This window comes from Hippocampus bargibanti, linkage group LG04 (genome assembly GCF_051943395.1).
Source record: "Hippocampus bargibanti isolate YZ-2025 linkage group LG04, ASM5194339v1, whole genome shotgun sequence".
In the NCBI taxonomy this organism is placed as follows: Eukaryota; Metazoa; Chordata; class Actinopteri; order Syngnathiformes; family Syngnathidae; genus Hippocampus; species Hippocampus bargibanti.
This window is the reverse complement of record NC_142737.1, coordinates 30,180,465-30,206,666: the sequence shown is the minus strand read 5'-3', so window position 1 is coordinate 30,206,666 and position 26,202 is coordinate 30,180,465. Positions and strand designations below refer to the sequence as shown.

At 43.4% G+C, this 26,202-nt stretch overlaps 1 protein-coding gene and 1 long non-coding RNA gene across 2 annotated transcripts in view; both read left to right on the top strand.

The window, feature by feature from the left end:
- Window positions 1-26,202, top strand: part of ak6 (adenylate kinase 6) — a 52,042-nt gene that overhangs the window by 15,052 nt on the left and 10,788 nt on the right. The window lies entirely within an intron of this gene.
- On the top strand, window positions 12,293-16,577 carry LOC148899673 (uncharacterized). The gene is made up of 2 exons (XR_016114771.1): window positions 12,293-15,333; window positions 15,430-16,577. It is a non-coding gene; the product is annotated as an uncharacterized LOC148899673 (long non-coding RNA).

Genomic DNA, 26,202 nt, shown 5'->3' with positions numbered 1-26,202 from the left:
ACACAAAATATACCTTTTTTCGTGTATAATAAATGTGCTATGGTATTGTAATTAAGGAAATAAACTGTACTGTATAATAAAGTCATTGTATTTACTGTCGGTTTCCTTTTATCCATTTACGCTTCAGTCAATACAACAATTTCTGTTGTTTGCGTTGAATACGTTTTTGGTAATGAACCATCAGCAATAATTTCAACGTGGATGCTGTCAGGTAAAGGTGAGTCATCCAAATCAGGTTGTAGAAATGTCATCATCTTTTTTTTTCTCTACAAGTTCAACTTGTTTTTGGCAAAACTCTAACATAGTCAAGGAAGTTATATTACCTGTACTTTCTAGATTTTGGAACAAGTGATTGATACAGCTTTTTTTCTTCAGTTAGTGAATCAAGCAAGATGTCGTCAATGTACAAAAGAATTTGAGAAGTCATCGAATTTTTTTTTTAAGGTAAATAATACATGAAGACATTTCATGTGAGAAAAAAAAATTGGTGTAACGACTGAGTGTCCCCAGTAGGGGACGTGTGTTCCAATCTATTCTTATCCTAACCCACATCTGGCCTACATAAAGCAGTAAGGGGAGGGGGAAGAGTGAATGGGGGGGAAAGAGAGGGCAGCCTTCTAGAGGAAGTGGTGGAGTGGACCCCGCGCGCAGATCCTCCCCCCTTTGACCTCAGACTCCCAAGCTCAAATTCCCCATTCCACAGCTCGCCCCGCCTACCGCATCGGTTAATTCTCTGTCTCTGCAATACGTCTGTGTAAGCTCTCAGTCGTACAGGAGTGGTCCATCGATGAGAAGGTTTCTTCAGCCGTCATCTGTACAAATTTGAAGGTTTCGGACGTTTCGCCTCCTATCCAAGAGGCTTTGTCAGCGAACTAAAGTCTGGCTGGTCGTATCGGCCCTATTTATATATCCCTAATGTCCAGCCATGGCGGCGCCGGACACAGCTATGATAGGTCCCTACTCTCAGGTTGGGGGGAGCAGAGGAACACTCCCTGTGGCCCCACTGATTGTTCCTACGTTCCTGACTAACGACTGGCCCATTTCCTCCACTCCCACCGGTATCACCTCATCAGCATTTTGAATGTTGCCTAACCTGTTTTGCCTAAGCAGGTTATTGTATGAACTATCCAAATTGAACCTCACCCCACCAGACCGTTTCAATGAAGGATTTTGTTGTTTTATAAGAATCGCTTCTTTTACCCCCCTTTCAAACCATCTATGTTCTTTCGCTAAGATTTTACCTTATTGTCGTCAAATGAGTGGTTGCTAGCTTTTAGGTGCAAATGTACTGCCGATTGAGGCCCACTTGTATTATCCCTGCGATGTTGATAGTCTTTTTTTGAGAATTTGTTGAGTCCCCAATGTACTGCTCTTTACAATTTTCATTCTTACAATGTATGGAATAAACTACATTACTTTGTTTTTCATTTGGTAGCCTATCTTTTGGATGCACTAATTTTTGCCTTGTTTATCGGTTTGAAATAAGTAGGAATTTTGTGTTGCCAAAGGACTCTTTGTAATTTTTCAGAAACTCCTGCAATGTAAGGTACTCCTCTCCTGATGGAGATGGAGAAAGAGGCCCACACATCCTTCCCGGGGACAAAACCTAGACACTGGTTTAGATATGTGGACGATACTTTTGTCATAATTAAAAAACAAGAAATTCAATCCTTCACAGATCACCTCAACTCTGTAGACATCAACATTAAATTTACTCGAGGACATTAACGACTTTCCTCCACTCGTCTCCCGTGCGGAATTTTTTAATGGGCAGAACCACCGGGGGCTTCTTGAGTTTTTTTTCCCGTCTCCCGTTGACTGGGGCACACAGGTGGCACTCTTCAAACGCTCAGGCTGGTTGACTGGCACGGCTTTTTCGGCACCAATTAATGTCGGTTTCAAATTCTTGTTTCTCTTCTTGTTCGGTGTTCAACGAAGTTCTGTGATAAAAATATCAGTGACGACGATAGATGGTGAACAAAAAACTACTTTATTCTAGTGAGACAGAAAAACACTTCTCTCGTTGGGACGGGAAGCCAGGAACAATGCACACGAACAAAGATCACAAAGAGAAGTGAAGAGCTCCCGCTCCGACTAGTTTTTTGAACGTACACAGAAGCAATCTGTTGTCCAATCAGCTACGGACAACTCGATCTTCCATCGGCTACGAACAACTCAGTGTTGGGAGGACCTTAGACTGAAATTTGGAGTGGTTGCCTCTTGCAACAACTATTGAACTAGTAAGCTTGATAATGGCATGTAAACTAGATTAAATATGCAATAATCATAGTATGTACTAAGCTAAACATGGAATAACATAATATGTTTACTAATCTAAGCATGAAATAACGTAATATGTTTACTAATGTGTATAAGCACTCTATCATTTACCTTTGTGATGGTCGTTGATGGCTTGGTGGAATGGAGTGGGACGAGGTGGGAACGAAAGTCACATTCCATAAGGACTATAGGAGGGAGGGTTAGCCTATCTTTCATAGGCTTATGCCCAGGGACGGACCTCTATTCCTGTGTAATGAAAGTCCGGTTAGGCATCTTTTTTCCCAAAAAAAGTCCGCTTTCATCAGCATTAAACACTTGAGGAGGAACATAGCCTTCTTCTTCCACCATCTTGAGCAATGATGTGCAGTCAGGGGAGGCAGGTGAGGCTGTGCCTCACCTGTCATCATGGAAATATCAAATGAAAAAATGAATTAAACAGTTATATTTATTTAGTGATTTGTACTTTAAACTTCCAAGATGGCGCCCGAGTAGGCAGCCTCAGCAAGTGCTCTCATGAGCCTTGCTTTTGTTGGTTGTTTTTGTCTTGTTTCGTGTTTTCTTTTGTCACTTTGTGTTGGTGTGCGTCGTGTGGAACGGATACGGATTGTTTTTCAGCATTTTTGACCACGACATTCATCAAGGAGGAGACTGTGCTGAGCGGTTGCACCTTTTCGGCAGCATGAATATGCCAGTACTGTTTTTGAATGGGAGGAATGTCAGTGCCATTCAACTGCCATCGCTGGACACTGATGGGGCCATTGTGCTTTTTTGCGCCTGTAGTGGGCAGCATCTTCACAGTCCCGCTTTGTTCAGTGGAAGGTCAGTGCTGTTGGCAGTCTGCGGCTGGATGGATGCGTGGCTTGAGGAACCCGCGATAAGAAAGGAGCGTCAGCGCAGAGCGCCGATGCGTATGTGGAACTGTTGCGGCTTGGAATTGAAGCAGATTTATGTGGAACAGGAGATGTGAGACAATCTCTTTTCGTCAATGGATGCTACAGCTGCGTGTTTGCTTTCAACATTTAGCTTGTAGTCGACGTGCACGTTCCACCATGATGTCCCTGATCCACTGGTGGAAAGACGCTTTGATCCTCTCCTCTTTCATCTAGAACTGCTTCATGTCATCACAAAGAGGGTACAGCAAGTCCTGAAGAATGAATGTCTCTCTGTGTCTTTGTTTTGTCATATTGTCTCTGTGTTGTCATATTATTTGTTATTTAGTTTTTTGTTCTTTTGACTTCAAGACGGCGCCGCGAGAGTGGCTGCTTTTCCAGCAGCTCATATATTTCTTTTTTCTACTTTCATTCCTTTCATCACTTTGCTGCTGTGAAATGTAAATTTCTCCACTGTGAGACTAATAAAGGCATATCCAATCCAATATCCAAAGTACTTTTCCATTTAACTTCAACATTTTTGGATTATTATTTTTATTTTCAAAATCGCTGAATTTTCACATTTACTATTCAAGTAGAGACGAGCAGTGAGGCAGCAGCCGGCTGAGCCTGAACATAGATTGCACAATCACGATGCTAACTCTGCTGGCTTGCTCTGCAGTGAGACCGCATTGCTGTCCTTCTGCATATCGCTATTAACGCGTTCAAACACGTTTAGTATATGAACTAAATTTCTACAGTGTAACTGGTGTATATAATGTACAGTCACTGTACATTATAAACACTGTACTACAGTGTTTATTTTGTTTTATTTTTATCAAAACTCTGTGCGTAGGTGAGGCACACAGTTCTCCCACCTCATGACAGGGGGCGCTTGTGATTCCAGAGATACTTGCGACTCCACGGCTGTAGAATAATAGAATTAGGGACAACAAGCTACAGTAAACAGTTAGCAAGTAAAGTGCAACCATCCAGTCATTTTTTTTTGTGTTGCTTGGCCTCATTTTCAGAATGGAGGATTACATATATAAATTGAAAGAATTTTCTAAACTGGACTTTCAATCGAAGCAGGAGATAATAATTAAAGGAAGACCAACACCGGAGCTAAAAGGTTTGCTTCAGACAACGGGACAGAATACTCACTCTTTTCAGACGGACTGGTACACACGAAAAGGCTGGCTGTGTGGATGTCCAGCAAGAAACCGCCTTTTCTGCTTTTCCTGCCTTCTGTTTTCAACTTATGAAAATGTCTGGACTCAAATGGGATATTGTGACCTAAAAAATTTACAACGGAGCCTCATCAAACATGAGCGGTCGACCGCGCACATCCAAAGTCAAATCGCGCTAAAAACATTCGGGATGTCCAGGATCGACTTGGCTTTGGATGAACAGCGAAGACTCAACATCAGCATCCACAATGCTAAGGTAAAGGAGAAGCGGGAGATTTTAAAAGATCTCATCCATGCCACCTGCTTCCTTGCCAAACAACAGCTGGCATTTTGTGGAAATGATGAAAGTAAAGGCTCTGCTAATTGTGGCAACTATGTTGAACTATTACATGCTTTCGCTGAGAAAGATGACAGGCTAGCGAAACATTTGGAGACATCCACTGTATTTTCTGGCCTGTCAAACAGAATACAGAACGATTTAATTGAAGCAGTTGGTGATGTCAATAGAAATGACATTAAAAAGGATCAGCCTCATTTGTTGCTGTAGAAGTAGATGAGACCACAGATGTTACAAACCAAGCTCAGATTTTGGTCATATTACGGTATGTAGCTACATCTGAAGCAGGCTGTGAGGTGAAGGAAGCGTTTTTAGCCTTTGACGATGTGAGTGAGGACAGACGCGCCCCTGCCATTGCTGAGTACGTCCTCGGAGTGTTGGAGAAATATGACTGTGCTGATAAGCTTGTAGCTCAGACATATGATGGAGCCGCTGTAATGGCCTCAGAACTTAATGGTGTGCAAGCTAAAATTATAGAAAAAGTGCCCGGAGCCATGTTTACGCACTGTTACGCACACAAACTGAACTTGGTGCTCTTGCATTCAGCGAGGTGCATTCCTGAATGTCGCACGTTTTTTAAAACAGCTGAGGGACTCGCGGCATTTTTCAGGAAGTCTACAAAGCGCACTCACTTGCTGGATGATATAGTAAAGCGCCGTTTACCCTGAGCACCACCTACAAGATGGAACTCTAACTCCAGGCTGCTGCAGACAATAAGCATGCACCAAAATGATCTCCGCACATTATTTCGGGTAATTACGGAAAATCCCGACAGCTGGGATAATGACACGCTGATGATGGCAGCAGGATACGATCGGTGGCTGTCAAAAGCATCAACATGCTTTCTCCTTATGGCATATGAGGACATTTTCAACGAAACTGACACAGTTTTTAGAGTGCTACAAAACAAAGTGATGGACATTGAACATTGTCTTGCGCACAAATGCGACACTGTTGCAGCTCTCAGCGTATGAAACTGAAGTTTGACAGTTTCTATGACCGATTTGAGCAGAAATGCAGCACATTGGGCCTGACAGAGAGTGGAGACAGACATTCGATTAGATGTGAATGAGTGTTCTGTAACATTCTGGAGAACATAAGCTGTCAAATGAAGGCCAGGTTTGATCATTTTGGTGAGCTGGCTTTTTTTGGTTTGGTGGACTGTGCAAAATTTGGGGAAATGTCGAAACATTTTGATGACGCGAAACTCCATAGCCTGTCAAAATATGCCAGGTTCTTTGACTTTGTGAAGGCAAATCTCGTTGGACTGTATAGCCCACAACAAGTGAGGGGTGGATGTAAATCTCCTGGACAGCTTCTCAGCTTTTTGGCCCGGAATGTCCTGTTTGAAACCGTTCCTGAGGCGACAAAGTTGCTCCACCTCGTGCTCACTGTTCCAGCTACTACAGCATCAGTGGAGCGGTCATTCTCAGCACTGAAAAGACTGAAAACATACAGTTGGAACAGGACTGATCAAGGACGACTTTTTTCACTGACAGTGATCTCCATTGAGACAGTGAGACTTGTAAAACTGAAGAAAGATAAGGAAGGCTTCTACAAAGAAGTTAGTGATGCCTTTCTTCAGAAGGAGCGGTGCATGGACTTCATTTACAAGTAAAGGTAACACGATAATGTTTTTTTAAATTATTTTTTTCTCTACAGTTTGTATATATAAAGAATGCTGACATGGCATTTGAAACAAAACACGTTAACTGTTGCCAATCAAATGGTGAATAAGCTACTCTGTAGAGTTCATATGTTTGTAAATCTGACTATGATGACGTCAGTGCCTCACCAGCCATGAACCTCACCGCACGTCACTGCTGAATAGAATGACTGAGCTGTCGCGTAACAACAGCTCCTGTTTGTATCTGTATGTGATAACTGCCACGTTTTGTTATTAAAAAGACCGACCCGCTATAGCAGCAACTGTGTGCAACATTTGCCATGCTGAGGGGCATTACAGTATGTTTCAGATGCTATTGCAGCAGTAATGAAAGACGTGACCTCTGCTACGAATTGTTTTATTGTGCTCGCGTATGACAGGTCAAAACACAGAAGCCGGTTACGTGACTGGGGGATCTTTAATACAGTATGGCAGTAATTTTCAAAATCATCACGCTTCAGCAGACAAAACAATAAACACTTGAAAAAACGATTGCATTCATATACAGTACAGTGTACATGTACATAACACTGCAACAGGGAAACTGCAATACTTACATGTTATGCAATTTAAAACAAATATTCAATCTTCTTCTGCTTCCCATTTTCACCTTTTAACACAAACGATTCAATCTTGTTTAACATTTCTAAAGAAACGGATGCATTTTCTTTGGATTCTAAGTAAGATCGTACGTCCGTAGCACCTTGCAACACTTGTATCTTTATTGCAATAGGTGTGTATTCAGTTGGTTCTTCATCCTCATCATCCCCGTCATTATGGGAATCTTCTGGGGCATACTTGGCTTTGATTTCGTCTTGGATTCTCCTCAACAGTCACGATTGCCTTGTGTTTCGTTCCGAGGTCACAATTCTTTTATTTCGCTATGGTTGAAGACGGTAGAAAATGGCGTCTGCTACACTGCAAGACACGGGAGCTGGTCACGTAATCAAGTCACGTGACCAAGTCAACCAACTGCGCGACCGATACAGATTCCGATAATGGTGGTACTGTATAGAAACCCCTAAGCAAATATCAATTCACCTTAAGTATCTTTTGTATCAATATAAACATAGCAAAATGGCTGGCGGGAGATGAAAAAAAGCACCGTAGTAACCGGATTATCGTAATAACCATGAATCGTACTAAACGGAACTAATTATGCACAAAAAGACTAGAAGTGTGCACGGGAAATAAAAATAGTTTGGTAATAAGCAGTATTATCAATATAATCGATATAACGAGACTTTACTGTATTACTATTTGAACTAAAGTTGAAATAAGTCCAAATTTCACTGTTTTTCTCCATTTTCTCACCTTTTTGTTTCTTTCTTCGTCATGTGCTCACCCCCCTCCTCACTGCTGCGTGTGTCCCCTCCTTAGTCTACCACGGATCTTGACCAATCGCGTGCGGCTTTAACCGAAGAATGGGGGCGGGGAATAGAGGACAAAAAAAAGTTTGCTGCCATTTCCAGGTCCTCATTCACTTCAGAGATGTTTCCTGAAAAATAGTTCGAATGGCAAGATTATATTCTTGGGAATTTAACATTTGTAAGGCGAAAAGTTCGTTAGCCAAACCGTTCATAAGCTGTCACTGTACTTATGTTAAAATAGCTAATTTAGTTAAACAGCAATTGAAAAATGTTTTTTGCCGTCAGACGTTTTAACTTGCATCGTCTGCCATCTTGCTTTACCGATCTTTTTTTCCTTTCGGCTGTTCCCCTCAGGGGTCGCCACAGCGAATCAATGTCCTCCATCTATCCCGGTTTTGTGCATCCTCTTCTCTCACACCAGCTACCTTCATGTCCTCTTTAACAACATCCATCAACCTCCTCTTCGGTCTTCCTCTCGGTCTCCTGCCTGGCAGTTCTAGACTCAGCATCCTTCTCCCGATATAGTCACTCTCTCTCCTCTGGACATGTCCAAACCATCTCAGTCTGGCCTCTCTGACTTTCTCTCCTAAGCCTCTAATATGAGTTGTCCCTCTAATGTACTCATTCCTGATCCTATCCAACCTGGTCACTGCCTAAGAAAACCTCAACATCTTCCGCTCTGCTACCTCCAGCTCTGCTTCCTGTGTTTTCTTCAGTGGCACTGTCTCCAGTCCAAACATCATGGCTGGTCTCACCACTGTTTTATACACTTTTCCTTTACCAATATCTAGCCATAATCTCCTTGCATTTGTTTCGGTGCATTCCGAAGTCGTGGTCGAGGATATCTCAGGCTTTTCCGTGATCCACCAGAAACTTACAAGGGAAAATCGAATATTCATTCACGCACTGTGCATTGCAGCCTTTACGTCGAACATGGCGGATGGTTGCAAGATGGAGCGTGAGAACAGGAGTAAAACTCTAAAATACATTAAAAACAGGCAGCAAACAGTCTCTTTTTTTAGAAACAATTGAATGAGTCTGCGGAGGGTAGTGACAATTTGTTGCTGCTGTTAAGTATTGGAATTTTGTGGCTAATGCGAATGATGTCAGAGCTGTTGCAGGACATTGGAATTCTTCACAACAAAGACATTTGTTTTAATATACACTAGTAAGAAATATTGTATTAAGTCTGTCTTTGTCTTTACTGTAATACCGTAGAATATCTAAATAGCACATGATTGATTGTGTAGTAAATAAAGAAAATTGAAAATGTTTATTATGTATGAATACATTATTTGACTTGAAATAAAAATGTTGATATATTAGAAAAATAGATTTTGCTCAAATAATAGTTTTTCATTTTCAGTGTAGAAATATACTCCAATAAATGTATGTTGGTTTATTTCAATCAATTTAGTATACTTGGGCAAACGAGTGAAATCGGGCCCAATCAATTTTAGAATTTGGCCCCTTTTACTGACACAAGGGGGCCAACTAGCCCTCTTTTTTATTTACCCAGATGCATCCCTTTACCGCACAGGTGTCAAAGTCAATGCCTGAGGGCCAAATCCGGTCAGCCACATCATTTTTTTTGACCCGCGAAAGCATATCAAACTGAAATTCCATGATTCTTGCTAAAATCCTAACCAAAACTTCAGATTTTTGGATGTAAACCATAATAACAGTCATTATTCTTGACTTCAGATTTGAAAACTAGTTATTCATTAATTTCTTGTGTGCTCTATATGTAATATGTAGAGGGGATTAAACATTCTAATGGCTTCCCCAAATTCATAACGGCCTTTCGAAAGGAAACCATAGCTACAATGTGGCCCGCGGCAAAAAATGACTTTGACACCCCTGCTGTACCGGCTCTTCAAATCAAGTAGTATCAGCAAAAACATCTGATTTTGACCAAGAAGCCGAAAAAAATGACCATATTTTTAACTTCGAGTGACACCTCAATTATATGGACAGTTTTTTGCTTCTATGAAAAGAAAAAAAGACTTTTGATGACAAAAGTGCATTTCCTCAGATTTAGATTCTAAATCACTTTCTGGGTTGGCAAGCCACACACCATTGGTGAAACACTCGTGAAACCAGCTGCGTTAAAGATGGCGAATCTGATACTCGGAACAGCGGCTGAAGTTAAACAATCCCATATTCCCTTTCAAATGACACCGTCAGTGACAGAATAGAAGACACGAGTAAAGACATCTTGGATCAAGTAGTCGCGGATCTGACTTAAAGCCCGGCAAAATTCAGCCTTCAACTCGACAAAACCACAGACATGCTGATCTAAGCCAGCTTGCTGTTTTTGTGCGCTATGTGAAAGATGACATGATGAAAGATAAGTCTTTATTTTGTAAGCCTTTTATAACAACAGTGAAAGCAGCCGATGTGAAGCTAGTGGATGACTTCGTCAGAGACAACAATCTTTCATGGGACATGGTTTCTGCAGTTTGTACGGACGGAGCTCCTGTCATGCTGGGAAGAAAGTCTGGTTTTGGTGCGCTAGTAAGGGCCAATGCACCACACATCATTGTGACGCATTGTATTCTGCACAGGCATGCCTTGGCAACAAAAACCTTGCCTTCAAAAGTGGCAGAAGTAGGAAAAACGGTGGTGGAAAGTGTGAACTATGTGCGAAAAATGATTTCAGGCACCGCATCTTCAGTGAGCTGTGTAAAGAAATGGGCTCTGAATTCGACATACTTCTGCTCCATTCTAGTTTTTGGTGGTCATCCCGGGGACAGCTGTTGAATCGTGTTTTTGTCCTGCGTGTGGAATTAGCCGTTTTTGCAAGAGCGCGAACATTGTCATTCAGGTGGCTTAAAAAATCCTGAGTTCATTCTCATTTTAGCATACATAGCTGATATATTTGCAGCTCTCAATCAGCAGATTTGGGATGGTGGAGTCAATATCATGGAAGCGGAAGAACACCGGAAGGCCTTTGAAAAAAAGCTACCGTTATGGAAACGACGAGCAGAACAATAACTTCGAAAACTTCCGGACGACTGTGCATCTTTTCGCCGTGCATTTTTATGCGTCATCAGCTTGATTTTGCAGGTGAATCACGCTGTCTGTCGCACGTGCATTTCCGTTCCACACACACACGCACACACACTAAATAATGAAGTAAACACAACACTGATCTAGCCAAGTACTTGATTAGACTGATCAAATAGTAACCCATGTCATAAGACAGAAGGGGGGTACTGGGTGAGGTTGAGAACACAACCAATTCACATGGCTGTAAATCATGGGAAATTGTGCTGTCATTGTTTGACGTCAGCACTGGGAGCCAATCAAGCTACAGCTATGTAACAAACAAAAAAAAAAAACCTAAACAAAATTATTACATCACGGTGCAATATTTAAAACACGAAATCGCAAGGGATCCCTGTGGTTATTGTATTTGATTTACCTTTATTAGTCTCGCAGTGGAGAAATTTAAATTTCACAGCAGCAAACTTATGAAATGAATGAAAGTAGAAAAACAAAATACATGGGCTGCTGGAACATTCTTATCGCGGGCTCCTCAAGCGATGCATTCATCCAGCTGCAAACTGTCCAACATCACCGACCTTTCCGCTGAACAAAGCGGGGCTGTGAAGATGCTGCCCAATACAGGCGCAAAAAAGCACAATGGCCTCAGAGCTGTCCAGCGATGACAGTCGAATGGCACCGACATTCCTCCCATTCAAAAACAATACTGGCATATTCATGCTGCCGAAAAGGCGCAACCGCTCAGCACAGTCTCCTCTTTGATGAATGTTGTGGTCAAAAATGTTGAAAAACAATCCGTATCCATTCCACACGACGCACAACAACACAAAGTGACAAAAGAAAACACAAAACAAGACAAAAAAGCAAGGCTCATGAGAGCACTTGCTGATGGCTGCCTACTCGGGCGCCATCTTGGACTCCTTAGATCAGTGGTCACCAAACTACGGCCCGCGGGCCGTATCCAGCTCGTCAGCACATTTGGCCCGGCCCCCTGAACAATACCAGAGATGCTATCAGATTTTTTTCCTATTTGGCCACCAAAAAAATAAATTTCTCCACTGCGAGACTAATAAAGGCAAATCCAATACAATCCAATGTATGTTGTTTATAATCGTGATTGAACAATACAAACACGCCTGCTCACAATAGAACGCTAAAGGAGTCTGTCACAATGCGACGCAACAAAAGGAAGTGACGTATGAGGAAGCGGAGGGGAGTCCGGTGGTCTCGTCAGGTGCGCTCGGTTTGGCGCTCTATTTGGTCCCAGACCCGTTTTCTCTTGTAAAGAGAGAACGGAATAATGGCGAAAAGGTTAGGTAAGACAAAAATTCTCAGCTGAAGAAGGCATCCGTTTGGGCCAGCTTTTGGGTTTCTAAGCTGATAGCAAGCAGTGGTAAGCCTTTCACGGATGGAGAGTTTGTTAAGAAATGTATGGATGCTGTCGCGGAGGAGTTGTGTCCCGAGAAGAAAGATGCATATACAGTGGAACTTCGGTTTTTTCGAACGACTCATAGTTCGAACAAAATATTCAAGAAATTCTTGCTTCGTAGTTCGAACACCAATCGGCCGATACGACGCGTGAGTGCGTACGTGAGGGTGGGGTGCTGAGCGGCGCACGGGTGTATCGCTCTTTCCATGACCAACTGTTGTCGCTTGCGGACGTGCTGCGTTTTGCTCTAGCGTTTAATATAGGTGTACGAAGAGTTTTAGCCCCTAATCATGCCTCAAAAGAAAGTAAGTGCTCCTACAAGTGAAAAAAGAATAGTGTGTATAACTATTGCATTGAAGAAAGAAATAATCGCAATATATGAATGAGGTGTGCGAGTGTCTGATCTGGCTAGGGAATACAGCATGGCAAAATCTACGATCAGTACGATATTAAAGAATAAGGAGGCTGTGAAATCTAGTGATGTGGCTGTGGGAGTGAGACCAAGTGTCATTGGATAGATATTTTAAGAGAAAAGAACATCCTGTAGCTGAGTCATCCGTCGCTGTCACGTTCTGAGCGAGAGTGACAGCAGCTCGTCGGAACGTAGTGGAATGTTTGGGATCCCAAAGCAGGCGGTGGAGACGTACTAACCAAGCAGGATGTTTATTCACAAATAAAAGAAAACACAGCGAGTAAGAAGGCAGAGGGTGATTTTACCCGCTTACTACGCCAAAAAGCAAATGGCACACGAGGGTGCAAAATTACGCAATCTTCCGATGACATAAATTTACGGGACGCAGGGAAAATACCTCGGACCGGATACACTCGCGCATCGAAGTCGCATTGAGTCCATGTACGGTGGCGAGGTGAGTCAATCATCCGGCATTGGCGAGGTGATTGTGAACCGTATAAATGCCCCATGTCCGTGATTAGAGAATTGACAGCAGGTGGAGGGTGGCCGGGAGAGGCAGCCCCACCCCCTGCTGTCAACTCGCATGTGACAGGAGCAAAGAGATTTGAACGTGTGAGCACCCCTCAGACAGAAGAGCTCCCCAAAGTTTTTATGGAAGGGTACTCCTTCCAAACAATAAATTTCCTTCTTCCGTCCACCTGCGCCTTCTGCTGACCACCACAAAGGTAAAAAATCCTATTCATAACTATTTTCTTTCCGAACGTACAATTAGCCTGGATTACATTTATGTTTATGTTGTTTGTGTCTTTGCTATTTTGCTTAACATTTTCTGAGATATACAGTAAAGTCTCGTTATATCGATATCGGATATATCGATAGTCCCGGTTATAGCGATACTATTTCTATGCACGCACGGAGAAAATTACATGCAAACAGGGTCGGATATATCGATAGTCCTGGTTATATCGATATTTTTTCGGACTCCCTTGAATATCGATATAACGAGACTTTACTGTACATTGCTTTTTATCTGTTGGTCAGCATTTTAATGTGCAATTTCATGCATAAAATAATTTATAAAATACTGTACTAAAAAGCTCAGTTGGTTGGTAACACAGAATATCACGTAGAGAACACCACAGGGTTTTAAGAGACGATCAAAGACCTCATATTGGAACCTGAGGAAACTTTGGCATCATACGATGTGACTTCTCTCTTTACATCTGTCCCAACCCCAGCAGCAGTCTCAGTGGTGAGGACGAGACTGCTGGCGGACATTTCTCTGCATGAAAGAACCAAACTTAAAGCGGATCACATCTGCAAATTATTGGAAATCTGCCTTAATACTACGTATTTTCAATTTCGGGAGAAATTTTATAAACAAATTCATGGTTGTGCTATGGGATCACCAGTTTCACCCATAGTGGCTAATCTGTACATGGAAGAGATGGAGAAACAGGCCCTCACATCCTTCCCGGGGACAAAACCTAGACACTGGTTTAGATATGTGGACGATACTTTTGTCATAATTAAAAAACAAGAAATTCAATCCTTCACAGATCACTTCAACTCTGTAGACATCAACATTAAATTTACTCGTGAGGACATTAAAGAGAACCAACTAGCCTTCTTCGATTGTAAAGTAATTATAAAAGAGGACAGAACGCTAAAAACAGAAGTCTTTAGGAAGGCTACGCACACTGACCAATACTTACTGTTTGACTCTAACCACCCTTTACAACACAAATTAGGAGTTATCAGAACCCTCCAGCATAGGGCTAAACTAATACCAAGTAGCATTGAAGGTAGAGAAAAGGAGTCAAAACATATCAGGCGAGCACTCACTAACTGTGGGTACCCTCAGTGGTCATTCAACAAATGTCAGAAAGAAAGAATAGGGAATGAAACCAAAAATTCTCAAGATACAAAAAGGAGAGGAATCGCAGTACCTTACATTGCAGGAGTTTCGGAAAAATTACAAAGAGTCCTTTGGCAACACAAAATTCCTGCTTATTTCAAACTGATAAACACGTTAAGGCAAACATTAGTGCATCCAAAAGATAGGCTACCAAATGAAAAACAAATTAATGCAGTTTATTCCATACATTGTAAGAATGAAAACTAAAGAGCAGTACATTGGGGAGACTCAACAAATTCTCAAAAAAAGACTATCAACATCGCAGGGATAATATAAGTGGGCCTCAATCGGCAGTACATTTGCACCTAAAAGCTAGCAACCACTCATTTGACGACAATGAGGTTAAAATCTTAGCGAAAGAACATAGATGGTTTGAAAGGGGGGTAAAAGAAGCGATTCTTATAAAACAACAAAATCTTTCATTAAACCGGTCTGGTGGGGTGAGGTTCAATTTGGATCATACATACAATAGCCTGCTTAGGCAAAACAGGTTAGGCAACATTCGTAATGCTGATGAGGTGATACCGGTGGGAGTGGGGGAAATGGGCCAGTCGTTAGTCAGGAATGTACGAACAATCAGTGGGGCCACAGGGAGTGGTCCTCTGCTCCCCCCCCCCCCCAACCTGAGAGTAGGCACCTATCATAGCTGTGTCCGGGGCCGCAATGGCTGGACATTAGGGATATATAAATAGGGCCGATACGACCAGTCAGACTTTAGTTCGCTGACGAAGCCTCTTGGATAGGAGGCGAAACGTCCGAAACCTTCAAATTTGTACAGGTGACGGCTGAAGAAACCTTCTCATCGATGGACCACTCCTGTACGACTGAGAGCTTACACAGATGTACTAAAAAGGTAAACATTGATGGTGTTGGAACAGATTAAAACGATTTACATTAATTGTAATGGGAAAAATGGTTTCGGTGTTCGAACAAATCGGTTTTCAAACAGGGTTCTGGAACGGATTATGGTCGAGAACCGAGGTACCACTGCAATGCCGTAGGTCTGTCGGCGAGTACAATCACCAGACGCGGTGAAGAAATCGGGATTAATGTATATGCCCAGCTCCAGCAGAAGACGAAAGAATTCAACTTTTTCCATTAGCACTGGATGAGAGCACAGACGTGCAAGACACAGCGCAACTGCTCATTTTTATTTTTGGAGTTAGCACAAACTTTGAGATATGCGAGGAGCTGGCCGGCCTCCAAAGTCTCAAAGGGACTACAACGGGAGAGGATATTTTTGACCAAGTATACCAAACCATGGAGAAGTTGGACCTGAGTTACAGAACTGATGGTCTGAAAGACGCATTCAAGCCCAACAGTCTCATTGACTTCTATGCCGCCCTCCCAAACGACACATATCCAAACATCGAAAAACACGCAATGAAAATGTCCAGTTTTTGCCAGCACGTATATCTGCGATAAAAACTTTTCCTGCATGAAACTGCTGAAATCTCTCTGAACACAGAGAGAGTTATTTAGTTATTATTTATTTCAGAAATAGTGTTATTTATTTCGTGATTTTTTTTTTTTCTGTGAAGAACTCAGAGAGGGTTATTTAGTTATTATTTATTTCATTAATAGTGTCGTGATTTGTTTCCTGACTTTTTTTCTTTAGAGAACCTGGAAAAGGTTATTTGGTTATGTCTGGCTTTCTGGAAAACATTTTTTAAGCTCCCCTACGATCATCACACTTTTTCTGTTACAAACTGACACCGGCACCCCCCATCACAGAAGTGGCCTTCACAGGAAAAGGTTTGGGGACCCCTGCCTTAGATTATTAGATTATTAATATTTATTTTTTTACAAAATCTGTCTCTATTTATATGTCCTCTTAATATTTTTTTCTTACTGGCCCAATTAATTTCGGAACTAGAGGGACCACTGTTTACATGTATTTATAACTGCTGCAAAGAAAAAAACACAGCTCTATTACCAAAACAGTGACCTTTCAACAATGCATTTTGCCCTCTCAAACATGTGCACACACATTTTAAAAATATCCAGGACCCCATACATTTTACTGATCGTGGTCACTTTCATGTGAAGGTTTCGTCAAGGACCAAAATACAAATAAATGTTTAAAGATATCACTCACCAGAGATGATCCATCGCCTTTTATATTCTAACAACTTTTTGTTATTATGCTGCGAATGACAGTGCACTGTTTGTAATCCCTTCGTTCATTTTCTGAACCACTTATCCTGTCAAGGATGGCAAGAGAGCAATGAATGTGTAGTTAGTTAAAGTGCTCTTTTCCAAGTTTGAGTGAGATTACCCATCACATTTGAAGACTGACTCACGGCAGAAAGTGCTGTATTGTGAATGCATGTGATTCACCCAAATTTTATTTCAACATAAAATGCAACAACGTTTAAAGGATTCAGTTTGAAGGTACAGTGAGACGTTGTCTTACGAACTTAATTGGTTCCCAGACAGTGTAAGGCGAAAAGTGTATCGCATTTTTTTCCCATAGGCCCATTTAAATGAGAATAATCCGTTCCCAGGTCTCCATAAAATATCATTTTCAACGAAATAAGTATTAAAACTATACACAACATTCCTTATTCTATGTATAATAAATGGGATATTGTTCGGTCAATTTACGTTTCCACGTTTTCCCACCGAAAGGGATCCCAGAGAGACCACACTGATGCAACTCAACTCACTCTCGTTATTGTTGATTGAGTTTTGAATACATTGGTTCTTTTTGTTTGGTAGACGAGCAGTGAAGTAGGTCATAAACCGGTGGTGTGTCTCCCTTGGCTAACAAGAGCCACCTGGTTCAGACAGCATTTATCTCCACAGCCACACCCACTCACCAGCTGATCAGATTAACCCTTTCAAGTCTGCTTGTAAAGCCAAGTTTAACATGTGATTGCCTATTTACACAACAGCTATTGTATTGTAATGAAAGAAATACACTGCACTGTATAATAAAGACACTTTATTTACATTTGTGATGGTCGTTGATGGCTCTTAATTGACAACTGTTGCTTTCTGACTTGTAAGATCTTATGAAACTGAGGCATCACATTATCATTCATCATGTTGATGATTCTCATAGCCTTTTCTGGGTGGAACTGTTCAATAAAAGCCTGCACATCAACTCCTGAATAGCCTGCTTCTGCTTGTCCTCTTGAAGGCAAATCAAATCCTCTGTGTTGGGGACCTCATTATGGTCAGCAACAAGCTCCTCGATGTCATCTGCATCCATTTCAAGTCCCGTAGGTGCTGGAAGAGATTTTATTACAACAAAAGGCGCGAGTCCGACGATTCCACGGAGGTGGAATAAAACGCGACAAAAGAAGGCGGGCGGGGCAATCTGTCCAGCACATTCTCTATCCCGGAAAGCACCAAACTTACGCGATCGCCTCGGGCCAAGCAAACTCTTGAACTTGCCAGCACAAGACACAGCGAGGCGTCGTAATCATGTCACTAGTGAGGTGACATCGACTCGTTGAAATGAAATGAAATTGAAGTGTCTTCTTCGGCTGGTGGAGGTCGCGAGCGACGCCCCCCCCAGCTGTCAACTTGCACGTGACAATTTCTGTGTCATTAGTCGACTAAATAACGTCTTTGTGTAAAGCTTTTAGATGAAGGATGGTAGCAGTAGTGGACGGTAACGGGCTCTTCATTTGTACAATGGTCGTAGAAAGTTACTCTCATGGAAGTGACCCACAGCGTGAGAGATGTCAGGCTGAGATTCACATGACAGCTGCGGTTTGCACATGTGACGCCACAAACGTAAACCTTGTTCGTGTTTCTCAATGATCTCCTTCTCCTCAACGGTGATTATTAGTAGATCATCTTTCATTCATTTCCTAATAGTAAAATTATCTGCAAAAAGCTCATCAGAGGCGATCGACATGTGAATTCAGAGAGTGGGGGTGTGGAAAGGTGCGCCTGCTAGAGCGCTGTTCGGTCGTGTGCTTCCGCCGAATATCCAAAGATCACTCCGCCATATCCGAAGCTCACTCCGCCAGCCATGGTGGGTGTGTATCGCGAAAAGTAGTACGTATTCCAAGGTTTAATTTTCATAAATTTGACATTTGTAAACCGAAAAGTTCGTAAGGTAAGGTGTTCGTAAGCCGAGGTCTCACTGTATCACACACTTCAAGCAATTACCATATTGAGTCGACGATAAGATGGCCCTCGTTCTAATATGACCAGCCCCCTTAATTTCAAGATTCAAGTTTGAAAATACTTTTTTGACCACCAAACTGATTTTTAGGCAGAATATAATTACAGTACATCTGAAACAAATGATTACCACAATATGTTTGAGAGAAAAGCATGTTATTTTGCCTCATTCGTACCTTAATATTTTAACCTTTGGTAAATGTAAACTAAAGTGCAATCACATTTGTAAAGAAATTGCTTCTGCTTTTTGAAAAGTAAATAAACCGATCTATTGTGATAAAACACCAAATTGCAATCACTACATTAATCATGAAAGTGAGGTCTAGCTGTAACTGTAGTCTTGACACAATTCTGAATAAGGAAAAACATTGCAATACAATAGTGCAAACTGGTTAAACTTGAGAGTAGCTGACATCTGTCATGACAGAACATGACTCCTTTTTTTTTCCAAGATGGCGGCGCGTGCACACGCAGCGGCTCCTATCTCTCCCAATAAATTGTTTTTTTTCGTGTTTATTATGTTTGTCTCACTCGTGTAAATGTCCGTCTCCGTTTGCCTCGCTACACCCAAGGCGTACCTACTCCCGTGAGGTTCTGCTCGACATCGGCAGTTTATTTTTAAAACCAAAACCAGCTGAAGCAGAAGTGCTACGCAAGCATGGATTGCTCAGGGAGTCAGCTCGTCCATTGACCCCCACTCTTCCACCGACCCCCACTCCTGCACCCAACCCAGAGTGGAGGCGCCACAAGCGCTGTATGAGGAAACAGAAGAGGGGAAAGCGTGGAGGTATCCGCATTAGGCTCGCGGCTAGCCCCCACCGGCCGTCCATTCCTACCATCACGCTGGCTAACGTGCGCTCGCTGGACAATAACATGGACTACATCAGACTTCTCCGCTCAACTTCCAAGACCGTGGGTGACTGTTGTGCCCTTGTGTTTGTGGAAACATGGCTGACCGACAGCATACCGGACAGTGCCATCCAGCTACCCCAGCTAACTAGCTTCCGGGCAGACAGAGCGCTCGTCGAGGGGGGGAAGACTCGCGGCGGGGGACTCTGTGTTTACATCAATGATGCCTGGTGCCGCAACGCTGTTGTGGTATGCAAACACTGTTCACCACTGATGGAGCTTATGGGCGTAAAATGTCGGCCATTTTACCTGCCGAGGGAATTTAGTGCCATACTGCTGGTAGCAGTTTACATCCCCCCGAACTCAATTAACAACAGCAGCGCGGCATTGAATGAACTCTACCAGCACATCAGCGAGCAACAGACAGCCCACCCAGATGCTTTTCTTATCCTGGCTGGCGATTTCAACCATGCCAAACCGAAAAGCGTTTTTCCACAACTCCATGGACACATTAACTTTTCGACTAGAAGTAACAACATTCTGGACAATGTTTTCACCACACACAAAGGAGCCTACAAAGCCTCCCCCACCTAGGAGCTTCACGGACATCTTTAACACCTCTCTGAGCCAGGCTGTTGTGCCCACGTGCCTCAAAGCCACCACCATTATCCCGGTCCCTAAGAAGTCGTCCCCCACCTGCCACAATGACTACCGCCCGGTCGCACTCACTCCCATCTTCATGAAGTGCTTCGAGCGGCTAGTTATGAACCACATCAAGGCTGACGTCCCCCCCAACCATGACCCCTTCCAGTTTGCATATCGGCCCAACCGCTCGACCGATGATGCCATCTCCACTGCTCTCCACACAGCGCTCACCCACCTGGAGACCAGAGACTCCTACGTCAGAATGCTGTTCATCGACTTCAGCTCAGCATTCAACACAATCATCCCCCAACAGCTCACCGATAAACTGAGCAAACTGGGGATCAGCACCTCCCTGTGCAACTGGCTGCTGGACTTCATGACGGGGAGACCACAGGCAGTCAGAGTTGGCGACAACACTTCCAGCACCATCACGCTGAACACAGGGGCCCCCAGGGGTGTGTGCTGAGCCCCCTCCTCTTCACTCTGCTCACGCACGACTGTTCACCATCATCACCCAGCTCCAACCTCTTCATAAAGTTTGCGGATGACACGACTGTGGTGGGCCTCATCAACAACGACGAGGAGACAGCCTACAGGGACGAGGTCAGCCGCCTGGCCACGTGGTGCAAGGACAACAATCTCCGTCTGAATGTGGAGAAGACGAAGGAGATTGTTGTGGACTTCAGGAGAGTGCGCCCCCAGCATGCTCCACTAACCATCGACGGTGCTGCAGTGGAGAGAGTGAGCAGCACCAAGTTCCTGGGAGTGCACATATCCGAAGACCTGTCCTGGAGCCACAACACGGCATCAATGGCCAAGAGATCCCACCAGCGCCTGTACTTCCTTCGCAAGCTCAAAAGAGTTGGAGCCCCGACCCCCATCATGACCTCCTTCTACCGCGGTACCATCGAGAGCATCCTGACCAGCTGTATCACCGTGTGGTACGGCGCCTGCACCGTGTCCTGCCGTAAGACTCTGCAGCGCATCGTCAGGAAAGCTGAGAAGATCATCGGTGTCTCTCCCCCCCCCCCCCTTCAGGACATCTACAACACCTGCCTCACCCGCAGAGCCATCAGGATCGCTGGCGATCCCACACACCCCTCCCACAGCATCTTCAGCCTGCTGCCATCGGGTAGGAGACTGCGCAGACTCCGAGCCAAGACCACCAGGCAGTCCGGAGACTCAACTCCCTCCCTGCCCTGCCCAGCCTGCCCCTTCCCACTGCCACACTCACTGAACTCTGAGTACACTCTACATGCTATACTATCATCCTGAACTTTATTTTTTTTGTCCTTTCTCATTTTTTTTCTGCAAGACCTCACTTCAACCCTTTCTTGTTGTTTGTTTTTGCATTACTACATTACATCACTTTATATACGTCACCTCCTCACTTTACATTGCCACTACCTCACTTTACATACGTCACTGCCTCACTTTCCAGAAGACACTCCCTCACTCTACATACAGAAATTACATGTATTGTCTGTTGTCAATTGTATGTCTTTTTAGCCATGTTATAAGTGCTTTGATTGTTTTGCACGCTGGGTCCGAGAGGACATTAATTTCATATGTGCTGTATGTCATGCATATTATCATATTTGACAATAAAGCTGACTTTGACTTTGAACATCCTCTGCCCCGCTGCACTCAGTGTCACTGTCTTCATTCCCATCCTCTGGCCCCCGTTGGTTCCTCCCAGAGCACATCATCCTCACTGCCGTCCAGTGCATTTGCAGTGTCTGAAACTCGTGACTATAAGTTACCGGACACCAGGGCAGACAACTCTGAAAAGTTGCCTGCCCAGCCATAAAGTTGCCTGCCCCATTTTTCACAACTTGAAACACAATAAGATGACTATCGCCAAAATAAACCTTTGTTACAAAGTATTAAGGATTGATAATCAGAATAAATAAAAGAACAACACTTTACAATTAAGTAATGATGAAAAGGTTTCTTCAGCCGTCATCTGTACCTCTTTAAAGGTGTCGGACGTTTCGCTTATCCAAGAAACCTCGTCAGCAAACTAAAGTCTTACTGGTAGTTTAGGCCCTATATACAGTAAAGTCTCGTTATATCGATATCGGTTATATCAATAGTACCGCTTATTACGATACTATTTTCATTTCCCTTGCACATTTCTAGTCTTTTTATGTATATTTAGTACCGTTTAGTACGATACCCGGTTATTACGATAATCCGGTTATTACAGTGCTCCTTTTCATCCCCCGCCGGCCATTTTTGTTGTTTATATCGATATATCCGTCGCGCCATTGGTCAACTTGGTCACTTGTCTTGTTACGTGAGCCGCCATCGGTCGCGCCATTGGTCGACTTGGTCACATGAGCCGCCATCGGTCGCGCTATTGGTCGACTTGGCCGTGTGACTTTGTCACGTGACACACCATCGGTCGCGCCATTGGTCAACTTGGTCACGTGTCTTGGTTACGTGTCACGCCATCAGTCGCGCCATTGGTCGACTTGGTCAGGTGACTTGATTACGTGTCCAGCACCCGTGTCGCAGAGCCATTTTCATTTTCAGACGCTAGCTCGTGTGTAGCAGACGAGATTGAAGTGTTTGTGTTAAAAGGTAAAAATCATTTTCAGACGCTAGCTCGTGTGTAGCAGACGAGATTGAAGTGTTTGTGTTAAAAGGTAAAAATGGGAAGCAGAAGAAGATTGATGACTTTTTTAAATTGTATACATAATACAGTAAGATGTAAGCATTGCAGTTTCCCTGTTGTGTTATGTACATGCCCACTGTACTGTATATGAATGCAATCGTTTTTTGCAACAATGTTTCTTGTTTTGTCTGCTGAAGCGCGATGATTTTGAAAATTATTAACATTCCATACTGTGTATTAAAGGACAGCCGATGTCACTTTTTATTCAAATGCAAATAAAAATGACTTCACGCCAAGACGTCTTGCATTGCTTGTGAATCCAAACAATGGCTTCAGATTCGGATAATATGCTTTCTTGTTACACATCCAGTTATGAATATGTTTCAAATACACTGTAGTTCTGAAGATTAAAGCATACATGTTTACAATCATTAAAGAATTATATATGCCATTTTGAGGCAACATTGGGGGATCATCTCTCACCCAAAAATAAAGGGAGCTAATGGCCAGCTCCGTTTCTTATATGGCGCTTGGCTGCCCTCTTTTGGCGGCTTTTGTTTAATGCAGTTCGGCGCAGGATCGGATATATCGATAGTCCCGGTTATATCGATATTTTTTCGGACTCCTTGAATATCGATATAACGAGACTTTACTGTGTGTATATATATATATATATATATATATATATATATATATATATATATATATATATATATATATATATATCTATATCCCTACTGTCCAGACATGGCGGTGCCGGACTCTGCTAGGATAGGTCCCTGCCCTTAGGTCGGGGGGAGCAGTGGACTACTACCTGCCATTGTTCTAACTAACGACTGGCCTGAAAGCTCCACTTCCACCGGTATCACCTCATCAGTATTCCTAATCCTATTTTGCCTAAGTAGGGTGTTGTACGAACGATCGAAATTGAACCTCACACCACCAAACCGGTTTAATGAAGGATTTAGTTGTTTTATGAAAATTGCTTCTTTTACTCCCCTTTCAAACCATCTATGTTCTTTCGCTAAGATTTTAACGTCATTGTCTTCAAATGAGTGGTTGCTAGCTTTTAGGTGCATATGTACTGCCGATTGAGGCCCACTAGTATTATCCCTGCAATGTTGATTAAGTCTTTTTTGCGAATTTGTTTAGTCTCCCCAATGTACTGCACTTTACAATTTTCATTCTTACAATGTATTGAATATACTATATTACTTTGTTTTTCATTTGGCAGCCTATCTTTTGGATGCACTAATTTCTGCCTTAAAGTGTTTATCGGTTTGAAATAAGTAGGAATTTTGTGTTGCCAAAGGACTCATCTGATGTAAAAAAAAAATTGCCAAAACAAATATGCGAATCAAACCTCTGAATCCCATACAGGATCGGTCGAGGCCCAGGTTAACAACGGCCGCCATTGGTACTGTTGACCTTCAGGGTGCCAGTGGAAAATTGACTACTGTTGGTCAAAGAAGGATAGGAGGGAGGTGTGCCCGGAGGAAAAGAGAGAAATGGAACGCCAAGAGTATAGCACTAAGAGGAGGAACTTTGAATGTGGGAACATCTCATCTCATTTTCCGTACCGCTTATTCCTCATTAGGGTCGTGGGGGGTGCTGGAGCCTATCTCAGCTGTCTTCGGGCACGAGGCGGGGGACACCCCGAATTGGTTGCCAGCCAATCACAGGGCACACAAAGACATACAACAGTCACTCTCACAATCACACCTAGGGACAATTTGGAGTGGTCAATCTGCCTGCCATGCATGTTTTTGGAGTGTGGGGGCAAACCGGAGGACCCGGAGAAAACCCACGCGAGTCCGGGGAGAACATGCAAACTCCACACAGGGAGGCCGGACCGGGACGCGAACCGGCGACCTCTGCTCTGTGAAGCCGGTGTGCTAACCACTCGACTACCGGTCCGCCCGATGTAGGAGTTTGCATGTTCTCCCCGGACTCGCGTGGGTTTTCTCCGGGTCCTCCAGGAGCTGGTTGACATGATGCAGAGAAGGTAGGTAGACATACTGTGTGTCCAGAAGACCAGGTGAAAAGGGAGCAAGGCTAGAAGCTTAGGGTCAGGGTTTAAGTTGTTCTCTCATGGTGAAGACAGAAAGAGAACTGGAGTTGGGGTTATCTTAAAAGAGGAGTTTGTTCGGAATGTCTTAGAAGTAAAAAGAGTATCAGATAGAATGATGAGTCTGAAGCTAGAAATTGAAGGCATGATGTTCAATGTTGTTTGTGGGTATGCCCCACAAGTAGGATGTAACCTGGCGGAGAAGGATAAATTTTGGTTGTACTTTGATGAAGTCATACAGAACATCCTGAGAAGTGAGAGGGTTGTAATTGGTGGAGACTTGAATGGACATGTTGGCGCAGGACACAAAGATGACGAGGAGGTGATGGGCACGTTTGGACTCCAGAACGCTGAAGGACAGATAGCGGTTGACTTTGCTAAGAGAATGGAAATGGCTATTGTGAATACTTTCTTTCAGAAGAGACAGGAACATAGTGTGATCTATAAGAGTGGAGGCAGAAGTACACAGGTAGACTACATTCTGTGTCAACGGCGCCATGTAAAGGAAATCTGTGAATACAAAGTAGTGGTTAGTGAGAGTGTAGACAGACAGCATAGGTTGGTGGTGTGTAGGATGACGCTGGCAGTGAGGAAGATGAAGAAACCAAAGGCTGAATTGAGGACAAAATGGTGGAAGTTGAAAAAGGAAGAGTGTTGCATGAAAAAGGAAAACGTCTGTGTAAGCTCTCAGTCGTACAGGAGTGGTCCATCGATGAGAAGGTTTCTTCAGCCGTCATCTGTACAAAAGTGAAGGTTTCGGACGTTTCGCCTCCTATCCAGGAGGCTTCGTCAGCGAACTAAAGTCTGACTGGTCGTATCGGCCCCATTTATATATCCCTAATGTCCAGACCTGGTGGCGCCGGACACAGCTATGATAGGTCCCTACTCTCAGGTTGGGGGGGGGGCGCGGGACCCCTCCCTGTGGCCCCACTGATTGTTCCTACATTCCTGACTAACGACTGGCCTATTACCCCCACTCCCCCCGGTATCACCTCATCAGCATAACGACCCTCATCAGCATTGCGAAAGTTGCCTAACCTGTTTTGCCTGAGCAGGCTATTGTATGAACGATCCAAATTGAACCTCACCCCACCAGACCGGTTTAATGAAGGATTTTGTTGTTTTATAAGAATCGCTTCTTTTACCCCCCTTTCAAACCATCTATGTTCTTTCGCTAAGATTTTAACCTCATTGTCGTCAAATGAGTGGTTGCTAGCTTTTAGGTGCAAATGTACTGCCGATTGAGGCCCACTAGTATTATCCCTGCGATGTTGATAAAGTCTTTTTTTGAGAATTTGTTGAGTCTCCCCAATGTACTGCTCTTTACTACTATCATAGCTGTGTCCGGCGCCACCAGGTCTGGACATTAGGGATATATAAATGGGGCCGATACGACC